General features: G+C 36.0%; 1 protein-coding gene and 1 pseudogene across 2 annotated transcripts in view; one reads left to right on the plus strand and one right to left on the minus strand.

The window, feature by feature from the left end:
* Window positions 1-22,743, minus strand: part of LRP1B (LDL receptor related protein 1B) — a 1,963,100-nt gene that overhangs the window by 1,505,669 nt on the left and 434,688 nt on the right. The window lies entirely within an intron of this gene.
* Window positions 3,112-3,971, plus strand: LOC112636020 (annotated as a pseudogene). Its single transcript, XR_003122118.1, has one exon. The product of XR_003122118.1 is annotated as a transcription factor BTF3 pseudogene (transcript).

Here is a 22,743-nt window from a genome sequence, read left to right on the forward strand (position 1 = left end):
TCTGGCAACATCTGCGAAATGAAAGGATTTGTCAACATGCTGTAACTGGGTACCTCTGGTAGTAAGATTAAATCAAAGCTTATTTTAATCTATAACCATACCCAATTTATTAAAGATATTAGTTAATGGTATGCACTATAAAATCTAAAATTATTTTTAGAAAGAATTATTAAAATATAAATATATAATGTATATATTAACTATAGATTTACATGAATTTGAATAATAATAATAATTCAAATTATTCCCAGTATTTCAGTGGAATGTGGAAACTGCTGTGTTGGTTACTGAGCTGCAATGGCCTCCAGCAGCACAGTGCTTTGGGCAGATTGTGTGCAAATTTTCAAGGAGTACTAGATTTAGCCTTATACAGACAGATCATTTGTTTCTTTCTTATTTAGTCCTTCCCTATTTTGCTTTCTACTTAAATAACTTATTTCTAAGGGATTCGTATCAATGCCCCTCCTCAGTCCTCTTGGGGTTTTAGATTCACTCTGCTTTTCCCACATTCTCTTGAATTTGCTGCCCAAAATACCTATCCAAACTCTGTAGATGGATAAAGCCTTCTAGAATACAGAAGACATTCAGGTTGTAGATGGAGTTTGGGGAGGAAATAGAAGCCATGCGAATTGAGAAGTTTGTCCAGGTTGCCTAAAAACACAAATAAATTGAACTAGAAATTGGAGTCCAAATACCTATTCAAACCCCGCAGTTTGACAAAAAGAGGGAAACTCTGAGAATGTCGAGTGCAGCACAAGATCGCGGAATGTAAATTCCTAAGCTAAGTGGTCCAAGGTCTACTATTTCTCTCCCTTTCTCCTCCCTCCTCCTCTCCCTCTGCCTCTACCTCTCTAAGCCTTGGTTTCTTCACCTGCAAAATGACATATTAGGATTCTACAACTTTGATGTTCTTTCCAGCTTTACCACTGCATCATGTACCTTTCAGAGTAGAAAAGGCTGGGCCTTGGGAGAGAAGCAGAAGTCGGATAAATGAAAGTGAAAGGGGAGGGAGGGCACTGAGGAAGACCTGGCCTAAGAGAGTCCTTGGCACACAGGTGACTGTGAGTGAGCCTGCCCTAGTGACCTAGCCTTCGTGCCACAATCATGGTGGCCTGAGTGCATAATGCGCCAAGCTCTGTTCTGAGAACTTCTTGTGTATCAATAATTTACTCATCCCAACAATCACTCTTATTTTATCGATAGGAAAATTAAATCTCATGGCTAGTTTGTGATTGATTCGGGATTTAAAAATCATTCAGTTTGACCTCATGGTATTCCTGTGTCCCCATGATTAGGAAATCTCTAAAATCACATTTTGAAGAATTTGGGCTCATGATCATTAGGTTGTTTCAAAAAAAACAAAAAACAAAAAACAAAAAAAAGCAGTACAGTTTTCTCTTTTAGATATCTCTTGGGAACGAATGGTGCTCTTTAGAAAGCACAATGAACATAAAGATATAATTCTTACAAAAATTAACAGGAAAGGAGCTACCAAATGACAATGGATGAGAAAGGCATCTTGTTACTTATTTTCTGGACCTCTTATTCCAGCAGATGATTACATTCCATTTCTGTCTTTTATTTCTCTTGCTGCATGATTTTTCACAGGCTTTGTTCTACATACTCATCATCTTTGGTATTCTTTAGATAGTTTTTTTTGTTTGTTTGTTTGTTTGTTTTTTAATTATCTATGTCTCTTTTCAGCAGATTAAATAAGTAAGGTAACATTCCTCTAAGTTCTCCATTCAATAATACTTTAAAAAATGATGCTTGATTATTTAATGCCAGCATTGCCACATTGTGGAATGATTGTTCACAATGAACTTTTTAATTTGCACCATGCAAACTATCCCTCCTTTCACGCCATTTTTTTTCCATACTTGTCTTTATTAACTGTAATTGTCTACAGCTGCTGCATTTACCATTTATCCTGCCTCAATTTCAATCCAATCCTGTCACTTGAGGAGGTGTATAATATATACAAGGCAATTTGGCATATTCTGATGCCTCCTGGGGTAAATTTACTGCCTTTATATAAAAACATGAAAAGATAAGTTTTATTCTACCCTCTTGGAAAATTCCCACTAACCTAACATGGAAATATGCCTGACCTACTTTAAAAGGGTCATTGCAATATTGCCTAATAGTGATAATAATGTCATAAGGTGCTGCAACAAGTTCTTCATGGAGACTAAATCACTTGATCTTCACAACAAATTTATAAAATAAGTATTGTTATCCCCACTTTGAAGACGAGGAAGGTTTAGAAATGATTTAACTTGGAATTTTCATGCCGTTGATATGTGATAAAGCTGATTTGTATCAGGTTTCTCTGACTTCATCCCGACGTTACTATAAATAACAGCAGCACAGCCTAAACAATGACCATGTCCTCAATCATCCTCACCACAAAAACACATATATCCCCTTAGTAATTTTGACGCCACCGTAATGTAAAGCAAAACAAAGCAAAACCAGATGAGGTCCTAAATAACATCGTATTCAAAAGCCCAGAGACCAGGTTGGCTGAAAACATTGTAAAAATAGTTGATTCAATGTTACTGTCAAATTCTACCAGAAAACTAGCTGCGGCCTATATATTCTCTTACTTATCTTGTATTATAAGTAGAATATCTTCCATTTTATGGACGAAAATTCTGTCTATGGATTGAAATAACGAATAAGATAGAATGTATTTAGTTCTCCTTGAACTACCTGTATTTCTACCTTGTGAAAAATATGTTATATATCATAACCTTGCTTTTTACAAATCTATAAAGCACAAATACCCTTTAATATAATGTTTTCCTTAATCAAATAACTCAACTCATGGTTTACTTGCAAGAGTGTTCCAGATACAACTTTACTAATTTATTCTTCCTCTCTCATCTTGCATTTTCAGCAGACTCAGTACAACCATGAGAAAAGATAAATTCCTACTAAAAGTAGGCTTAGAGTAGGAAGTACTATATTGTTGAAATAAATCTAAAATCAAATATAGGGTGCTTATTTGACATTTAAAATACAATTATAAATGACCAATAAAGTACTCATACAACAGAATCACATGAAATCATCGAATAATCATGATGAAAAGCAGAAATTCTTCCTTAGCTGCCATCTTGCGTCCCCGCGTGTGTGCGCCTAATCTCAGCTGGTCCACCAGAGACCCCTTAAGCACCAACCCTAGGCCCCCTCGCGGCCCCTTATTCGCTCCGACAAGATGAAAGAAACAATCATGAACCAGGAAAAACTCGCCAAACTGCAGGCACAAGTGCGCATTGGTGGGAAAGGAACTGCTCGCAGAAAGAAGAAGGTGGTTCATAGAACAGCCACAGCAGATGATAAAAAACTTCAGTTCTCCTTAAAGAAGTTAGGGGTAAACAATATCTCCGGTATTGAAGAGGTGAATATGTTTACAAACCAAGGAACAGTGATCCACTTTAACAACCCTAAAGTTCAGGCATCTCTGGCAGCGAACACTTTCACCATTACAGGCCATGCTGAGACGAAGCAGCTGACAGAAATGCTACCCAGCATCTTAAACCATCTTGGCGCAGATAGTCTGACTAGTTTAAGGAGACTGGCCGAAGCTCTGCCCAAACAATCTGTGGATGGAAAAGCACCACTTGCTACTGGAGAGGATGATGATGATGAAGTTCCAGATCTTGTGGAGAATTTTGATGAGGCTTCCAAGAATGAGGCAAACTGAATTGAGTCAACTTCTGAAGATAAAACTTGAAGAAGTTACTGGGAGCTGCTATTTTATATTATGACTGCTTTTTAAGAAATTTTTGTTTATGGATCTGATAAAATCTAGATCTCTAATATTTTTAAGCCCAAGCCCCTTGGACACTGCAGCTCTTTTCAGTTTTTGCTTATACACAATTCATTCTTTGCAGCTAATTAAGCCGAAGAAGCCTGAGAATCAAGTTTGAAACAAAAGTTAATAAAGTTCTTTGCCTAGTAAATAAAAATAATAATAAAAAATAAAAAAATAAAAAATAAAAAAATAAAAAATAAGTAAAAAAAAAATAAAAAAAAGAAAAGCAGAAATTGTATCAGTTACTTTTAATATTGAATAAAATCAATAATTGTGCAGCCATATACAAAACATACCTTGTGATTTTTCTTTAAACTTATGTTTACATTGTTTTTGATAAAGAATTTTATCTCCACATTATTAATTCTGGTTTTCCATTCTGGACAATTTAAATTATTAACGGGGGTGCAACTGAAGACTTAGAACAACTCTGAATACCAGATGCCTCACCAAAATATACAGCTATAAGCAGTCACGTTACAACCTGCTGTTCTGAAATTTTAGTAGTAAGAATATTAAGATAGAATACATCAATTTTCCCCATAATTTCTCAGCAGACAATGAGAAGGAACCACTACAGTGATTAAATAGCTGGAGAGATTCAATTTTGAGGGAAGATTAAGAAACTAAATATGTAGAAGTTGGTTTGGTGACCACTAACTGAGAGGGGATATGGGTGACTGTTTTTATATTTGAATGACACCTTCAAAGATGGACATTAATGGTTTACCACTTGGTAATGGGCAATAGTTAAAAGACATGGGCGATGTTAAAATAAACATGCAGAAAAATCTATAATAATAAGGTAATGTAATGATAACCTTTTGTGTATTGTAGAACTGTCCTTATAAAAAATAAGATAGGTCAGTTTTCTTAATTTTAAGGGCAGTCATTTTTATAAATAAACATATCATTTTTTTATTTTTGTTAACCAGACGTGTTTAAACATAACACATATCATTTTACCATTTTTAAGTCATATTATATTTTACATGGCATTCTTTCAAAATTAGAAATTTATAGTTAATAAAACAGTCGCTTCTTCTCTACATTATTTTAGTAATTAAAAAATAAACAGTAATCAGCATAAAATTTGTCACCGCATGCATTTTAACTTAAAAATGAATGTGTACTAGCTGGACTATTAGCTAATGGTTTATAAAATAAGGATCATAAAACACAGTAAGTCACCGAATTCATACAGCATTCCCATCTCATAGGTAGAGGGTTGCTGTTAGGTTCAATCTCATTTACTCTCCTTGTTAATGTTCTGGAAAGAGGCAGTAAATATGACATTTGTTACTTTCATATTACATTGAAACGTGCATCGAGAATACAATTTATCTCAGAAGAAAATATTAGACTATCTGAGAAGCACTGGAAAGTAAATATAGAGAGTTAAATGTAAAGATAACAATAAATGAGAATGTTTTCCAGAAAAGATGGTAGCAAAATGGGTAACATCATATGGGACTTGTATACCAGGTTAGATCCATGGGTAATGTCATATGGGACTTGTATACCAGACTAGATCCCATAAGCCTCATTGGTAATGCTGCATGTGGTGCTACTCAGCCACCTGAACAACATCAAACATGCTTGAAGAGAATTAAAAGTCATCAATAGACTACAGAACTACAGATTTTCTTCTATAAGACATAATTGGCTCCATTTCTGTGAAAGTGGCTACAAATGGCATTCAAAACTAGAAGAAGACTAGGTGGTGAAACCCACAGTACATCACCAGGAGGAAGGTACAGCACCCAGCACTGTTGTACACTTTAATATGAGGGTTACTATCATGATGCTAATGCTAGCTTTTGCTTATGGTGCTTCTACCTTCATGTTTAGCACCAACATTCTCTGTTTCTGAGCTGTATAGTATTAAATTCGGTGAGGAGGTAGCAGAGTAGGAGCTAGAGGAGCTAAAAGTCATCTCTTGGAAGGACAGTTGCTGCTTCTGCAGAGAAAAGCTTAAAGGTCGGTGACTGCATGAAAGCATTCTTACTTGGTGCTTACATTCCCAAGCACATTTAAACTTTTTTTGGTGGTGGAGGGTGGCGAGGTAGGGGGCACTTAAAATTCACTCAGGGAGTGCTTCTGTGGAGTATAGAGCCTCTAGGTGCTGGAAAAACAGTGGGGAGCAAGACAAAAGAAAATCCTGCTCTCGCACATGTTACCAGGTAGAAAGTTTAGACAAGTATACAGAGGATAACAATAAAGAATGGTGACTGCTGTACAGGATGCTCAGAAAACCAATAGCAGGTTGGCCTAATGGACCCAAGAATCAGGGAAAGGTGTTCCTGAGAAAATATCAATGAAACCTAAAGGGCTCACTTGTTCTTTAAGTGAGATCCAGACATTACAAAATCGGTTGTACACTTAAAAAAGAAAAAAGAGTTGGACTATTTTTGCTTTTTGAAAGATTGAAACAGTTAGGTCAATCAAAATGGTAAATGGGTTTTCAAATCCACCTATCTTCAAGCTATGTTCGGTAGCTAGATTTCCATACTCTATTAAACCCCTTCTTTAATTTCTCTGATTATTTGACTGAGCTGTAGCATATTCCAAATAGAAATTATTCAATAGCAACTGCAGTATATTTGTGAAGAAATTTCAGAAAGAAAAAAAAAGAGCTTAGGGCATTAACGTAGAGCAGTGATTTTCAAATTTTGAGTACATGAAGTTCTTTACGATATTTAATAAAAATTTGGATTTCTGCCCCTGCCCCATTCCTAATGAAATTATTATGAAGGTTTGCGGCTGGGCTCAATATGTTGTATTTTAAACCAGGACCCAGAGTTATTTTGGTGCAGGTACTGCAAAGTCATACCTTGACAAACACGGAATTAGAGGATGTGTTAACAGAGTTAGCTACTCTTATTTGAAGACAGCAGAGATAATTTATTCTCTTCTCTCATTCTGTCTTTCCTTCATCACAATCCTACTTAACCCACAGGAATTGGGAAGAAGTTTATCTGTAAACAGTCTAAATCCTATGCATAAGCATGAAGACAGAAATAAAAAAACAATATTTCCCATCCTGGCTTCACATTAGAATCATCTGGGGAGCTTTAAAAAATTACTGATACCTGGTCTCTCTTCCTAGAGACACTGATTGGGTCCCCAGTAGGGTTTTAAGTTCCTCAGATGATTATAATGCACATCAGGGTTGCCAACCACAGGCAACCAGGAAAGACAAACTATTTATTTAGCATTCTCTATGTTACAGTTCCTTTGTTAGATGCTATAGATATCTATACATAGCTGATTTTGTTTAATAGTCACATCATTTGTAAATGTTGATAGTGAACCCAATGATTCATCACTCCAAGGGCACAAAAGGAGAGTCAGGATTACAACTTTGAGCTGCTTAATTTAATGCCTGTGTTTATTTTTAATTAGTTGATTTTCATTTTTACCCTCAATACAATTTTTTTTATATATATATAACCTGTACTGTACTATGTTACAACACTGGATCACCTCTCCAGTGCCAAAATATGCTTCTGCATGGTGGCATAGCCTTCCAGCCAATAGTTCTATTTTAGAGATATTATAATTCTCCAGTGTGCAGTACTTGGCATATAGTATGTACACAATAATGTCAGGTTTTGAAATGGCCTTTCTAGTAGTGTTTTTCAAGCATGTGAATATTTGCCTTATTTTGAGCTTTGTTGCCTTCTAAAAGTATGACGAATGGAAAATGAAAGTGTTGATACTAGAAATGGTAAAACTGAAGCAAAACTGGCATTATGAGGCAGCCCAAATGAAATATATTCTAAGTCTCCAAGGCACATTCCTTTGTCATCTGCTAATTTGCTTTGTGTTAAGAAAAGGATTACATCAAAGAATATACATAATATCGTGGAACTCTACCTTTGAAACGCATATGTAAATATGAGGTTTAGTGTGAGAACTAAAGAGGACTTTAGATATTGCTTTATGCATCAGTATATTTTCCTGCCATCTAAGGGTAAATTTCTATTCATTAGGCTTCTGGTAACTACACAACTTCCTAGAGAAAAATTAATCAAGCAAAATAGTGTGGTTATTAAATTTCTATTGACATTTTTAAAACTCTGGTAAGATACCTTCAACATTATTGTAACACTCTACTCAAATCCTGTGTAAAAGCTGGTATTTGTTTATTCCCCACTGGCAGACTGTAAACTCCATGAGAGCAGGTGCCTTGTCTTTTATTTATTTATTTATTTATTTATTTATTTATTTATTTATTTACTTCTATATTCCCAGTGCCTGGAATAGCATTGATTTATCAAAATAATAAAGGAAAACACAAGAGGAAGCCTCATCCTTAATGTTAAAATTAGTTTCTTTATTCTAAAATTGTAATCTCATATGACCTAAGAGAATAATACATTGAGCTAACATTTTTTCATTAGAAATGTATGCTAATTTTTACGTGTAACCCATACATTATTATGTGCACACTGTTGGGCCTTAGAAAATAATAGCCTAAAGTGAAGGCCTCAGAAGCAAAAGGTTTTCTCTTACCTTCTCCTGCCCTATTTCTCAGTCCCTTTCTACCCGAAGGCTAGCCATAGAAACCAGAATCCCTCTTGCCCAAGGTGAGTCATAGAAACCAGAATCCCTTTTCCCAAAATCAAGCCATAAAACCTAAAAATATTACACGAACTTACCCTCCCCCTTTAAGGAGAACTTGTGCTTGATGCCAAAATGAACTGGAAACTTCTCAGGGAATTATAGGATCAATGTGAGCTACCACATAATAAAGGAAAAAAAAAAAATTCTGATAAGGTACCTAAGATGTATTTACAAAGTCTACTCTCAATATCTTACTGCTTCAAATTTCCTCCTGATGTCCCCATATTTATTAAGGGCATCAACAACTAGGTTTGAAATTTTGATATCATATCTCCTCAAGCTTCTTCTCAAATTTCTTAGAATCTAATTCTCCTCTTTGTTTCCTGATTGGCATCTGAATTTACTGCTCTTGGCTAAAACCTCAGTAACTGTGATTGGACTCCTGCCTTCCCTGGATTGCCTGGCCCCAAAACATCATCCAAACTTTTGTAGAAGCTAATCTCACTAAAATGGATCTGAACACATTACAGCATTGCTTATAAACTTTTGATGTTTTCTACTATCCATAGAAAAATGTCCAAATTCCTTATTATTTCTTACGTCATTCTGCCACATCTGGTCCTCTAACCGCATTTAGCTGCTTGCTAATCCCTGAACACATCACTCACTTTCTGCCCACTGTCTTTAATCACATTATTCTCACTACTCCTGGTGTGGCATGCTTTACCCTTGTCTGTATGATGGACTCCTAAGCATCACAAGAACAACTCAGCATGCCACCCCTTCTAGGAAATCATTCCAGATTCACAGACAGAATTATTCCTTCCATTCTTACGTCTCTTGACTCAGAATATCTGGGTTCACATCTTGATGCCATTACTTATAATCTAGACATCCTTGGGAAAGCACAAGAAACAAGGTTACTGTTATCCCCAAGAACCTGCCTCAAAGAATGGTTGTGAGGATTATATGGGCTAATTGAGGCAATCATTTAAAATAGTGCCTGGAAGATAAGTATTTAATAAATGATATTAATTTTATTTTCAAAACTAATCTACAGGCTTCTTAATGTTGCATTGCCCTAAGACAGTCTTCTCATGATAAACTATAAACTAACATGGGAAGCTGACTAAACGTCAGTGTTTTGTTTGTATTCGGGTTTCTAGTGCCAAAAGCAGTATCTGGAATAACTCAATTTTCAATATTTATTTAGTCCTCATTGTTTGTACAATTTGATGCTACAGTGAGATTTACAAAGAGACAAATGTGATTGCCCCAATCCTCTAGTAGCTTATAATGTATTTTTTGAAGTGAATAATATATAGACTGCTAGAAATTGTGTTATTTGTTTTCAAAACCAAATGCCAAACCACCATAGAATTCTTCAGACCAAAGACAGTGTGAGACGTCAAGGCAGGCACAATCCCTGATGATAGAAGGAACTGGGAATATCCTTGAAACAGGAGAACTTAGAAGGGTAAAATGATGATGTATCCTAAACAAGGTATTTTAAGTGGGCGACACTGGGTGAAAATGGCATGGAGGTAGGAATGACCACGGTTAGATCAATTGGCTTAGGTAGAAGTTTTTGTTGTACCATAGTATACAACAGAGGTTACCAACTACAACGCTTATAGGCAGGTGAAGAAAATGAGTGGAACAGGTGAGGTATAAAGCAATAAGAATGTGGAATTTCTGGAAAACTAGAGGGATGATCCCAGAAGCAAGGAGGCAGCTTCCCCTCAGCTATAATGTAACTGTTGTCCCCTAGGGATAGGTCCCAAGGTAGCTAGGGCACATGCTTTTAAAAATGAGACCTCTTCTGATTTTTAAACAGGAGTTAACTGCTTTCAACGTTTTATAAAACACTGTGTAAATTCAACAGATTATCTTTACCAAAGACTGCTGGCTGCCAGTTAGTAGCGCTTTGGAAAAGTTTGAGGTGGCCACATGTAGGTCTAATTCCCAGTGGGGACATGGATAAAAAATTCATAGGTTAGTAGGGAGCTAGTGAAGGTTTTTGAACTGTTTTGAAATGCTCAGAAATGTTTTAAGCATATTTTTCCAGAAAATTGTTTGCAGGATGGATTATTGAAAAAAAAAAGTCAAGATGCAAAATGTCCAGTGTGGAAATTATTGTCCTAACCCAGGTGTGAGGTATTAAGGCCCAAATAGTTGTGGGACTATAAAGGGAGTGATCTAAGGTTCAAAGTAAACCACTTGAGCTTCTCTCTAATTTTAGCTGATTCAAATTAGGTTTTTGTCTGCCCAAGTTGTGCTAATTGCTCCCATTTCTCTTATTTCTCCTTTAATCAAGGGATTTACATAAGTGAGCTCATTAAAAGAAAGTCATGCCTCACCAAATGAACCTTGCCATTCTGTGTAATAATTATAGCACAAAAGGAAAGGTTAATCTGATTATATATAATAGGATAAACAGAACATTTTCAACACCTGTGCTGAGTTGTCCTGGATGTTTCTTCGACGTCCCCTAACAAGTACAATCACATATGATTTTCAGTAAAAGTCATTTTTGCATTCATGGTTTTAAATATTAGAAAAGAGTAAGAATAAGCAGTTATTTCTCACTTAAGGAAAGAATACCATCTTTTAAAATATACAAGTGTTATAAAGAACCTCTTGGCTTAAGATTTTGCATACTGTTACAAAGACAACCGAGAAAGACAAATCTGTGCTTACTGTTTGGTGATAAAGCATAATTACCTGAATTTGCCTCTCCAGGGTGTTAAATTAAAAGGCAATGGTTAATCTACGGCTCATGTTAGCCTGTTTTTATGTATTAATAACACAATGATTACAGGTAATTCTCTTTCTTATGAAATTAAAAGCTTTCACAAGAACATCATTCATCTCAGTGATGATTTGCATGACTTCCAGGACAGAGAGAAAACCATTATGGATGTGTGCCAAGGCACTTTGGATTGTCAGCTCATTCTTTGAGTTTTAGAGGGATATTATTTTTAATTTTGAAGTCCTTTCATTCAGCTCCCACATACCAATCCCTGTCTTGAGCTTTCTGAAATGAATCCTGCAGCTAGTAATATCAACTAGAGTCATTTAATCTCTAAATCACACATCCTGAGTTTAGCACCTCCTACAGTGATATTGCTGAGGATGCATATAAGAGAAACCCTGGTGCAAAAATGGAAACTTTGGCAGGGGGTTACATTGGCCTAACTTGCTTTGTTCATTTGCCAATGAGCTGGCTATATCAGTTTAGATGGTAACTCGATTTTCTAAACCATACTCATATACTCCGTTGTAAGAAAATCTCTCATTACAAAGGATGCATGGAGTTGCCACTCCCATTCTGCCACTTTTTTTTTTTTTTTTTTACATTTTCTTCTCAATATTTTGCTGATTTCTTGCCACCTCCCAGGTCTCCAGTGATTCTGATGAGAGATTTCACATATAGTTTGATGGCAGAAACTCAGGCTCAATTAAAAATAAGCCAACTAAGTAGTCCATTTTAATGAGAAAAATGAAAAATGAGGAACTCAAAGGATTGTTAAGTAATATAATGTTCTTGGTGAATGACTTCTTTGCATTAATGCTTAGATCAGGAATATTTTTGAAAGTACATTCAGTGTCACGATGCACGGGGATTTTATTCCATTGCATTTCTGTTCCGTTTCATTTGCTAACCTTTTTCTTATTCAAAATGGTATCAGTTAAAATGCTTTATTAAGCAGAACTTCTCTACTTCTCATGTAAGGGTGGGTTAAAAGATCAACTTGAAACACAACATGATATTTTGAAGTGCCGTCTCAATCATCAAATAAGTATGTACACTTTTATTATCTAATTCATTGTATTCAACGTAACATAAAACTCTCCAGGTTCTTGAATTTGAAATTTAAGATTTCAACTTTTCTTAAGGCCCTTAGAGAACCATGTAAGTTCAATTGCTTCTTGCTCCCCACTGCTCCCCCGCTGCAGCCCCACGTCTTCTTCCCCTAGGCGTTGTGTAACATGCATAATGCATATTGAGTTTGTACTTTATCTCCCTTGTTAAAAATAAGCTTAGCAGTCATCTCAGACTAGACACCTGAAAGCATCTGATTCATACTTTCTTCCTCATATCTTTGGTGTCCTGGCAGTAGTCTCTTCTAACCACATGCTTTCTCTCCAAGGATCCGCCCATATCTTCCCATGTCATCAACCATTATCTGGTATAATTGACTATATCTCTATTTCAGGCTGTTCATATGAGCTCCAAATTCCTACTTTTAGTTGCTTATTGGACATTTTCCTTTGGTAATCATCTGATTCAAACTCAAAGGACATAAAATTGAGTCCCTTATATCCTCTATTCTTAAAGCTGTCTCTTATAGATTATTGGTTACATAGTAAAAGGTTAATACTTTTTTTGAGCCAAAACATCTGCTCTTTGGGGAGTTTACCATGTACCATGTACTAATGTAAACTCCTTACATACACCACCTTGTTTAATTCTTATAACAAACTATGAGAAAATGCATTACTAACCTCATTTACAGGGAAAACTGAGGCATAAACACATAGAGTTTAAACCCAGGTAGTTTAACTCTAGAACCACTGTATTTATACACTGTAACTGCCTATCTATGATCAGAAAAAACGTAGGCTTGAATGTCAATTTCTGCTATGTGACTTTGAGCAAGTAACCTTATTTTTTTGAATTTCAATTTCTCCATCTACAGAACGGATCATCATATTTCCACATAGGATTTATGTGGGGAAAGCCCTTTATATAGGGTGATCAATCCATCCCAGTTTCTCAGAGCCTTTCTCAGCTTCAGCAATAAACATTCCATGTCTCAAAATCTCCTGAGTACTGGGAAAATCATGAAGGTAGGTCACTCTACCTTTAAATGTAGGTAGTGCTTAATGATTGTTTTTTCTAACTCAAACCTATTTACTAACACATTGTGCTAATGCTGTAAACATTATTCTACCAATTCCTTTCATTCCCATGGTTCCTTTTCCCGGAAGAATAAATTTAAAAATGTAACTACCATTTAGTCAGTGCTTACTATGTTCTGGATACTGTTCACTAACTCAGACTTTATTTTCATTCCACAGACAAGCTACAAAGGCCTAAGGAACTGAAGTGTCTCTTTCTAGTATTCCAATGATACTGGTAGGTAGGGGAGCAAGTATTGAAATGCAGGTCTATTTAACTCCAAATAGATGCCAAAGTTTTAAATATCCCTCATATTTATGATAGCTCCATTGAGCTAATCATGACTTTTCTGTTCCTAAAATAGTTCTTCAATAGCATGTCTTTCAATGATTATCATATTCTGCCCCCAACCCACATTTCTAGATTTTTCTTTTAATTAGTATAATAGATTCAATTTCACCATTCAATAAAAATTTGTTTCTGTTTAAATAGAACATGACTAAGTATAATCAGAAAACAGTCATGCTTCCCATCCTATAAACCTATATGGAAATTTAGGTAAGCTCGCATAAGTAAAGCCCAAAATCTTCAGAATGACCTTGGAGACCCCTTCATGCTATCATGCTTCCCTCCAATGCAGTCTTTTCTAAGGTATGCTATCTTTCATTCTCGGTGGAACACTTGCTTTACTCAAATGCTGAGGAATAAATTAGGACACTTTCAAGTCTTTATGACCTTGCTCACGCTGTGCCTTTTGATTGGATTGTTTTCTCCGCCATACAAATTGCTCACATTCTTCAAGAAGGCAGACAATGAGGCACAGAAGAGAGGCTGTGTCTCATTCATCTTTATGTTTTCAGTACCTAACACTACATAAGGTGTGTAGGAAATCCTCAGTAAACATTTTTGTGTTCAATTAAATGCATTGACTGTAGTTACTAAGCAGTGACAGAAATGAACTAAATTCTACAACTCAACTCTTAGTGTGGTGAGTATCCTTTTATACCAACCTGCTTCCAAGTCCTCTGGCAGACTGGAGAAAATCAATTAAATCATGTTTTCCTCCATTTCTTACTGAAAATAATTAGAGCTGATCCTTGGCATTGCTGTACATGAAGGAAAGTATTCAAAGGCAGAAAGCAATGTGATCTTCAGAACACGCAAATGTGATATTGTAATTCTTCGATATTCTCTCTTAATATCTTGTTAGGCCAAAAAAGTATGGATTATGTAAAATTCTCAGAGCCTCAAAAAGTTAAGAAACATATATTTTTAATCACTTCAAAATTCATTACATCTATAAATTAATACTAATATTTAGTTCTAATCACTGCTTAAAAACTAATAATATTTGATTCTATTCTATTGATAATTTCTAATTTCTGTCTTAGGCAAAAAGCCATGTTATCCCCAGACCTTTTATCAGCCAAGGTATATACAGTACATTATTTCAATTTATTCCTCTGTCTCTTTATCAATAGACAACCAAATTACCAAATACAGGCAACAAAAGAAATATAAAAAGAAAATCAGCCGAGCAAACACAAATAAGTAATAAATTTTAGGTCTCTGAATATATGCTGGCATTAGGAAAATCAGTGTGATTTAAGTGCATTCACATTAATGACCTTAGGTATACGGATTATGACTTCACCTTCCGGAATGCGTGACTGTTTTATTTTCACTATCCCTTGTATACACCATTACCAGATTCATCCAGGCTAAATCTTACAGTAACAGTGAGAGAGGCAAATGTCAAGATTTGCCAGGGATCTCTCTTCTCATCCTGAACACCCAGTGACTATGAACAAAAGGTCCTACAGTTCTCAGCATCTTTGATTCAGCCACAAAATTCCATTTGTAGGAAGAATCCAATACCAATTCTCCATACTGTATTATGAATTTGTAGTATTGTCGTTCCTGGGAATATTTGGTCCTTGAGATTTACCTCTGATGAATATTAGAAATCCTCTATTTAAGAGATCTGGGGCATCAGAGAAATGTTGTGGTAAGTTTCTAGAGGCACTCCTGCAATTACTGCACACACAGGGCTGGGAAATGCTAGTTGTGTCTGCACCACTGTTGAAAATATGTGTTCTTTATGTCCTTTGGTCAAAACAAATTTATTCAGTGTCCGCCATGTGTCAAGCACTTTGTTACATCCTGTAGATGCAGAAATAAATTGAATATGCAGTCTAGTTAGGGTGACAAATGTGAGAACACGTGATCATTATGCCATACAATGACTGCTGTAAAAGAGGCAGGTGTAAAATGCCGTGGGAGCAGGAGACAGCTTGCCAGATTCATTCAGCAACAGGTATTTATTAAGACCCAACAACTTGACGGGCATTGTTCTAGGTGTTACATTTGTGTACTAAGAATATTTTTAAATTAGAAAGCGGAAATTGTCTAACGTTTGCCACAGATTTTCCTTTCACATTTATAGCATCTTTGTGTTGCTTCAACCAGCAGTTTGAAATATTGAAGAAAAGTGCCTTCTAACTGGCACGTGAGTTTAATCAACTTTCAGAACTCTGATGTTAAGAAAATAGTAGGGGGTAAAGGACAAAAATAAAGTCTTCTCATGTAATGATTTCCCACATGCTCCTGTTGATATTTCCTAGAACCATCCCCATTCAAAATTAATGGCACGCGTTTACCTATGTAACAAACCTGCACGTCCGCACATGTATCCCAGGACTTAATACAAATTTAAAAAAACAACAACAAAAAACAAAATTAAATCTATTTATGTAAAATATATTAATCCCTAGATTGTGTAATGATATCAAAGGGGCGACAGAAAAGCACAGATATCTTCTGGATGCGAGACAGCACCTCCTTCTTGCAGGCTACTTTTAACAGGGGACAAATGAGCAGCAGGCAGAGTTGGTTTTTCCCTGTAGGAACAGGAGGTCTTGAGAGCAGGACAGGAGAAAAGGGACTCACCTATGATGGTGCAAGCACATACATACTGACACACACTTACAATCTATTTAAAAATAATTAATACAAATAATAAAAGATGCAATTTTTGGACTTCTTTCCCGAAACTTCAAACAATTCCTCCTGCCGATATTTTAAATATTCTATACTGCGTTTTGTAATGACTCTTCGCTATAGTCGTAATGACCACCTGTGATAGACCAAATTGTGTCTCCCTAAAATTTGTATTTTTATGTCCTAGCGCATTAGAATGTAACTGGTGTTGGACATCGGGTCTTCAAAGAGGTGACTAAATCCAAATGAAGCCTTTAGGGTGGGCTCTAATCTAATCCAACAATGTTGTTACAAGAAGAAATTTGGACCAGGGATGCATACATGAAGAAAAGGCTACATGTGAGGCCACAGCAAGGAGCAGCCATCTGCAAGCCAAGGAGAGAGGCCTCAGAAGAAAGCAAACCTGCTAGTACCTTGATCTTGGACTTCCAGCCCCTAGAATTGTGAGAGAATAAATTTCAGTTGCTTGTTATCCAGTCTGTGGCATATCATTATGGCAGCCTTAGCAAATTAATATATTATCCTATCAACATATAACTTTTACAGTCTTTAAAAAAATGACCCCTTTTGGGGACGGGTGTGGTGGCTCATGCTTGTAATCCCAGTACTTTGGGAGGCCGAGGCGGGCAGATCACGAGGTCAGGAGTTCAAGACCAGCTTGATCAACATGGTGAAACCCTGTCTCTACTAAAAATACAGTTGTGGTGGCATATGCCTGTAGTCCCAGCTACTCAGGAGGCTGAGGCAGGAGAATTGCCTGAATCTGGGAGGCAGAAGTTGCAATGAGCCAAAACTGCACCATTGCACTCCAGCCTGGGCAACAGAGTAAGACCCCATCTCAAATAATAATAAAATAAAATAAAATAAAATAAACCTCTTTTGGAGAATGTGCTCTGGGCTAGACTGTCCTCATACCAACTATGGCTCTGATTAAAAGTGGGCAGGGATGCATTTTGTGAAAATACCAAGAAAGTACTAATGATGCCTTAAAGAATTTATTAGACTCCAAGTCTTGAATTTATTTGTTTCGTTTTAGAGCTTGCTGTTTATTGAAATGTATTGGGATAGTAAAAGTATTAAGATGTATGAGTAACTTAGAAATGTGTGCATTAGATTATGAGAATCTTTTCTGAGAGTAGATTGATAAAATAAGGACATAAAGCCATCACTATATGTGGTGGGTGGGGAAAGGGGCCCCAAGGGAAAAAGAGGTGGCTAAGGGCTAGAAGGTGAATTCTGACAACCTGACAGGTTTTAATAAGACTGGTGTCTTAGTTTCTTTGTGTTGCTATGGAATACCATAGATTGGCTGGCTTGTAAGTAATGGAAAGTTATTTTTCACAGATCTGGAGGCTGGAAGTGCAAGGTCAAGATACTGGCAGAGTCCGTGTCTTGTGAGGGCCAGTTTCCTGATTCATAGTCAGCTGTGTTTTCTTGGTGTCCTCACATGGTTGAAATGCAAGGGAGTTCTTTGGGATCAATTTTATAAAGGTATTAATACCATTTATAAGGGCTCCACTCTCATGACCCAGTTACCCCCAAAAGGACCCCAAATCTAAATATCATTACACTGAGGATTAAGCTTCAACATATGAATTTTAGGAGTACACATTTAGTCTATAGCAGCCAATATTGGCTTTGTATGACTACTATTTCTAAAATTTAAATTGAATACCATTCTTTTTTACTATCACAGTCCTCCTTAACCTATTGTGTATTTTCCTATTCTTTACTCTCAAATTGTCAGATTTAAAAAAAAAATTAATTTTTAAAAATTTAAAAAATTGTTTTTAATAAGTTAAAAAAATTTCTACATTTTAAAAAATATAGAGGAGTTCTACATTGTCTTTTAAATATACTCAGGAGGATGAATACTGATTTTTTTATTGGGAAATCCTAGCAGGAACTATACTGTCAGAAATTACTAACATTATCATTATTTATCTTGACAAAACACCTTCAATAATTAAAGAGTAAAGAGCGGCTACCCTGTGATTGTCACAGTAAATTATAGAATTTCAGTGGGCTTTTGAGCATGGAAATGTGATGCATTTCAGGATTAGGTTCTTCCACTCAAGTGCATCACCTGTTGCACTATCTATAAGGGTTGAAATAATAGCCAGGACAAGAGCCATTCCGGATACTGTGAAGAAGATCTGTTTCATAGAAGAAGTATTAATGATTTCCAAAATCAACCTTAACTTGAAACTATTGAAAGTCAGAGATTCAGATATAAAAGGAAAAATAAAATACAGTGAAAATGTTCTCCAACTAAGATTTAGAACCACAAATACAGGTTATGGAGGATGTAGAATTCACCTGAAAGTGACCTTTGGTTATCACTACAAACAGGTCATCTCGATATTCATTAACTTGAGAGTTTAACCAAGGTAACACTGACCTGATTTAATGATCACTATCACTTGTTCTGTATAATAAACTGTCATCAAAGTTAGAATACATCCCTTTCTCCATTAAATTGATTTTGTTTCATTATTTTCTTCTCTTATTTGTTCCAGGAGTAACCTGGGAAAATATATTTCCAGCCTTATGTATGCCTAGTCAATCTCATTGCTTCTGCCAGAGTGTTCTAGAAATTATTCTTTCCCTTTCATCCCTGGGCTTTAGGACAATTACAATGTCTGCCAGTTCTCCTAATTTTACCATCTCTTATTTAGTCCTGTGATTTGATCAGGACATTAACCTTAATGCAAAGCCATACTTCAAACTCCTTATGGGTGGTCCCTAGTACCACCCATGAATGTTGTGCCAACCCAACCAGAGCTGACTTGGCAGGTAGCATACATCCGACCCTAGCTATCCAACCACATTCTCTCCAGGGAATATTGGAATTGGAACCAAGAGAATTCAAGTAGTTCAACTAGACCAGTAATGAAATCTGTAGTTAGATTAGTTTCGCTATCAAATGTGCAGAAGCAGAGAAAAGGAACTGAAGAGTGCGAAGGATGGAGCAGAATTGCAGAGAGGGGCAGAGAGGAGATACCATGTAGAGACATTAGAAGACAGCTGGAGAGTGAGCGTGAGACAAGAGCCATGGAGAAAGCAGCTGCCTCAGCAAATGACAGTTCCCTAGTTGCTGGTTTGAGGCTATCAAAAAATGTATCTGTTGTTTCCTGCATTTCTAGCAATACCCCTGGTGCTTTAAAATAAAATTCCCTTTACTATAGATGTTAAACTTACATAAAATATAAAATCCACAAAAGTCCTTAGTTATATTCACAGGTTCCCTTACTCTCAAGCACTAAAGTCCTACTCACAGTTTTCTGATTTCCCTTTGGATCGTCCCACCCTGATAGGGACATATGGTTCAGTTCAACTTTCCTCCAGTTACAACACACTCCATCCACAGACACATACAGCTTAATGTGACTTTAAGTTAACGACATCTGTCTCAAGGGCATTTGCATTTTAACTGGAGTTTTTCTATCTCTCCTTCTTCTTTTTCTCTGTCATAAATATGCACACACACACACACATATACACACACACACACAACTACATATACTTTGAGAACTGTGGGGAAAATGGGCCCTAATTAGCTTCCTTGAATCCATGCAATATAATATACAGAGTTGTTTACCCTACCCACACAAAAAGGGAGGACAGCCAAATTCACCTGAAAATCAAATGTATATAAATAGCGTTTATTTTCAATGTATTCTAATTAATGTGACAATTAACTTTCCAATTTGGCAACATTAATGTTTAATGTAATGCCAATTGGAACTCGGAAAATTTGTAACAGAAAAATTTATGATTATTGGGACTCATCTAGGTGTGTTACTACCTTAAAACAGCACCTTTTTAGTTTAATAAAATGTTACTTTAAAAATGCCATGGAACCATTATCACATCAAATGTACTCCAGTCTGGGTGACAGAACTGAGACCCTGTCTTGAAAAAAAAAAAAAAGCCACAGACCTAGTTACTAATTATATAATGTATGATTATTCCAAGTGTAGGTCATATTATCTTTAGCCCAAAGGAGTGGCTGTGGGATCCTGGGCAAGCCACCACTGGTCTCCCTTTATATCTCAGTGCTCTGACTTATAAAATAGGCATAATAATGGTATCTAACTCATTGTGATGTAATATAGATTAAATGAGATAATGTAAATAAATCACATAACAGAGTTGTTTTCACATAGTAAGTGCTCAGTAAACATTAAGTACTATTATTATGTATCTTTTTTTTTTCTTTTGTTTTGAGACACAGTTTCACTGTTGTTGCCCAGGCTGGGGTACAGTGGTATGATCTTGGCTTACTGCAACCTCCGCCTCCTGGATTCAAGTGACTCTCTTGCCTCAGCCTCTGAGTAGCTAGAATTACAGGCACCCATCACGAGGCCCAGCTAATTCTTTTGTGTTTTTTTAGTAGAGACAGAATTTCACCATGTTGGCCAGGCTGGTATCAAACTCCTGACTTCGTGACCTACCCGCCTCATCCTCCCAAAGAACTGGGATTACAGATGTGAGCCACGACGCCCGGCCTATTATTATATATCTTCAAGTATACAAGTACATTAGACAGATATTATCCTAATCGCCATTGGACATGTACAAATAAGTCCTACTGCAAAGCTCATTTTAAAATAATTTCTTTTTTTTTTGAGACAGGGTCTCACTCTGTCAGTGATCCACCCACCTTGACCTCCCAAAGTGCTGGGATTAGAGGCGTAAGCCACCATGCCCAGACTTCATCGTGAATTTTTTAAAGGCCTTTCTAAACATCACATAAGATAGAGAAATGAAGGGGTCCTAAAAAGTAGGAGATCCTAATCCAGCTTTGAATTGATTCTGAATCTTAAGTCCAAAGGCCATTTTGCAAAATAACCACATCATTCTTAAGTTTATATGTATTTTAAAATGTGGTTTTAATTCAGTGACAAAGCTATTAATGAAATAAACATGCATTTTATCCAAACACACACTCCTTTAAATACTTTTCCAAAGTGCATTTGAGGAAACAGTGGGGCTAATTCACAGGCAATGAGAATAATATAACATGATAAATGTGGTATCTGTTAAACAGCAATGTAATGCCAGACCAGGTTCAAATTCAATAAAACTCAACTCTAATATACAAAGCTTTTGGTGAGCACTTATCAGTTAAAATGAATTATTTTATTACCCTACTAAATTGCCATATTGCTAGAATAAAGCCACCAAAATAACATTCAAATTTAAATTGAACAATTGAACAGAATGAGATGTCACAATATAAAAACAGAATATGTGTGTGTGTGTATATATATATATATATTTAACATGCATTATGTATTTTTCTTACATTAGTCATATTATTATGAATCTTTGGAATATGTTTGTAATTACTTCAAGTATTTGTTTCATTCCCTGCTTGAAGATCAATCAAGTGATCAATTAATGGATCCTTCTCAATCACACACCATGTCTTTTCCACATCTTAGCATCATAAGCTATAGAGCAATGTTGGCACCCAGATATGCCAAATTTATTCAGTAATAGTGATTTCCTACCTGATTTGCTGTCTTTTACACTGAGCAGTGATACTTATCTGCTGAGTGCTACAGTCTACTTCCAGTCATTACTTTATGTTTATTCCAGTATCTTTCCTTCTTTTTTTCATCTGCAACTGCCTGTGAACTTATAACATCACCAAAGACTGGAATAAAGTTAGTGGAAAGGGGGGTAAGAAGTAGACTGAAAGTAGCTCACTCTTTAATATGAAAAACTTCAAGTATGTGATTTTGGTTTTCTGGATCTAGGTTTAACTCATTATACTTGGAAGCACTAAATGAAATAACATGTGAGAAACTGTTCTTAACAAGCATCTGTCAAATGACTAGATGAGTGGATGTATCAATGAATGCTATTGCTGCTAACCACAATACTCAAAACAAAATGTGTGATGCTGTTTAATTTGCTTCAGTTGTGAATGACGTTTTTTGGGTTTCTCAAAAACAGTTAACCTTGAAATAACTTGTCTCTGTAGCCTCTTTTTTTCCTATATTTTAAGTAATTTTTTTTTTTTTTTTTTTTTTTTTTTTTAGGTTTTGGAAGTTCACATTAAAAGGTTAAAATGGCTTTTCCTTTGCAGATTCCTGACTTTCTTTTGATCTGAATGTACCTATTGATTTATAATTTTCTTTCTTCAAAGACATTTCCAAGTTTTTGCTTCAGGCCTCAGACAAGTTGCTGTAGGCAGAGACTGTTAGAAACCCATGACCTGGCAGGAAGCTGCATTCTGAGCAGGGTTCAGAGTTGGAACAGAGAAAGCTTAAGACAAATTTCAGACAGGCCAAGTAGGACAGGGTCCAAATCATCTAGAATGTTAACAAAGGGGTAAAAACAGGTTTGCTTTTTTTCTAAATCAGAATAAGATCAGAAATATACAGAATAATGGAATAGGTTCAGATGTACATGGGGAGGGCGGATAAGTTTT

This window comes from Theropithecus gelada, chromosome 12 (assembly GCF_003255815.1).
Source record: "Theropithecus gelada isolate Dixy chromosome 12, Tgel_1.0, whole genome shotgun sequence".
In the NCBI taxonomy this organism is placed as follows: Eukaryota; Metazoa; Chordata; class Mammalia; order Primates; family Cercopithecidae; genus Theropithecus; species Theropithecus gelada.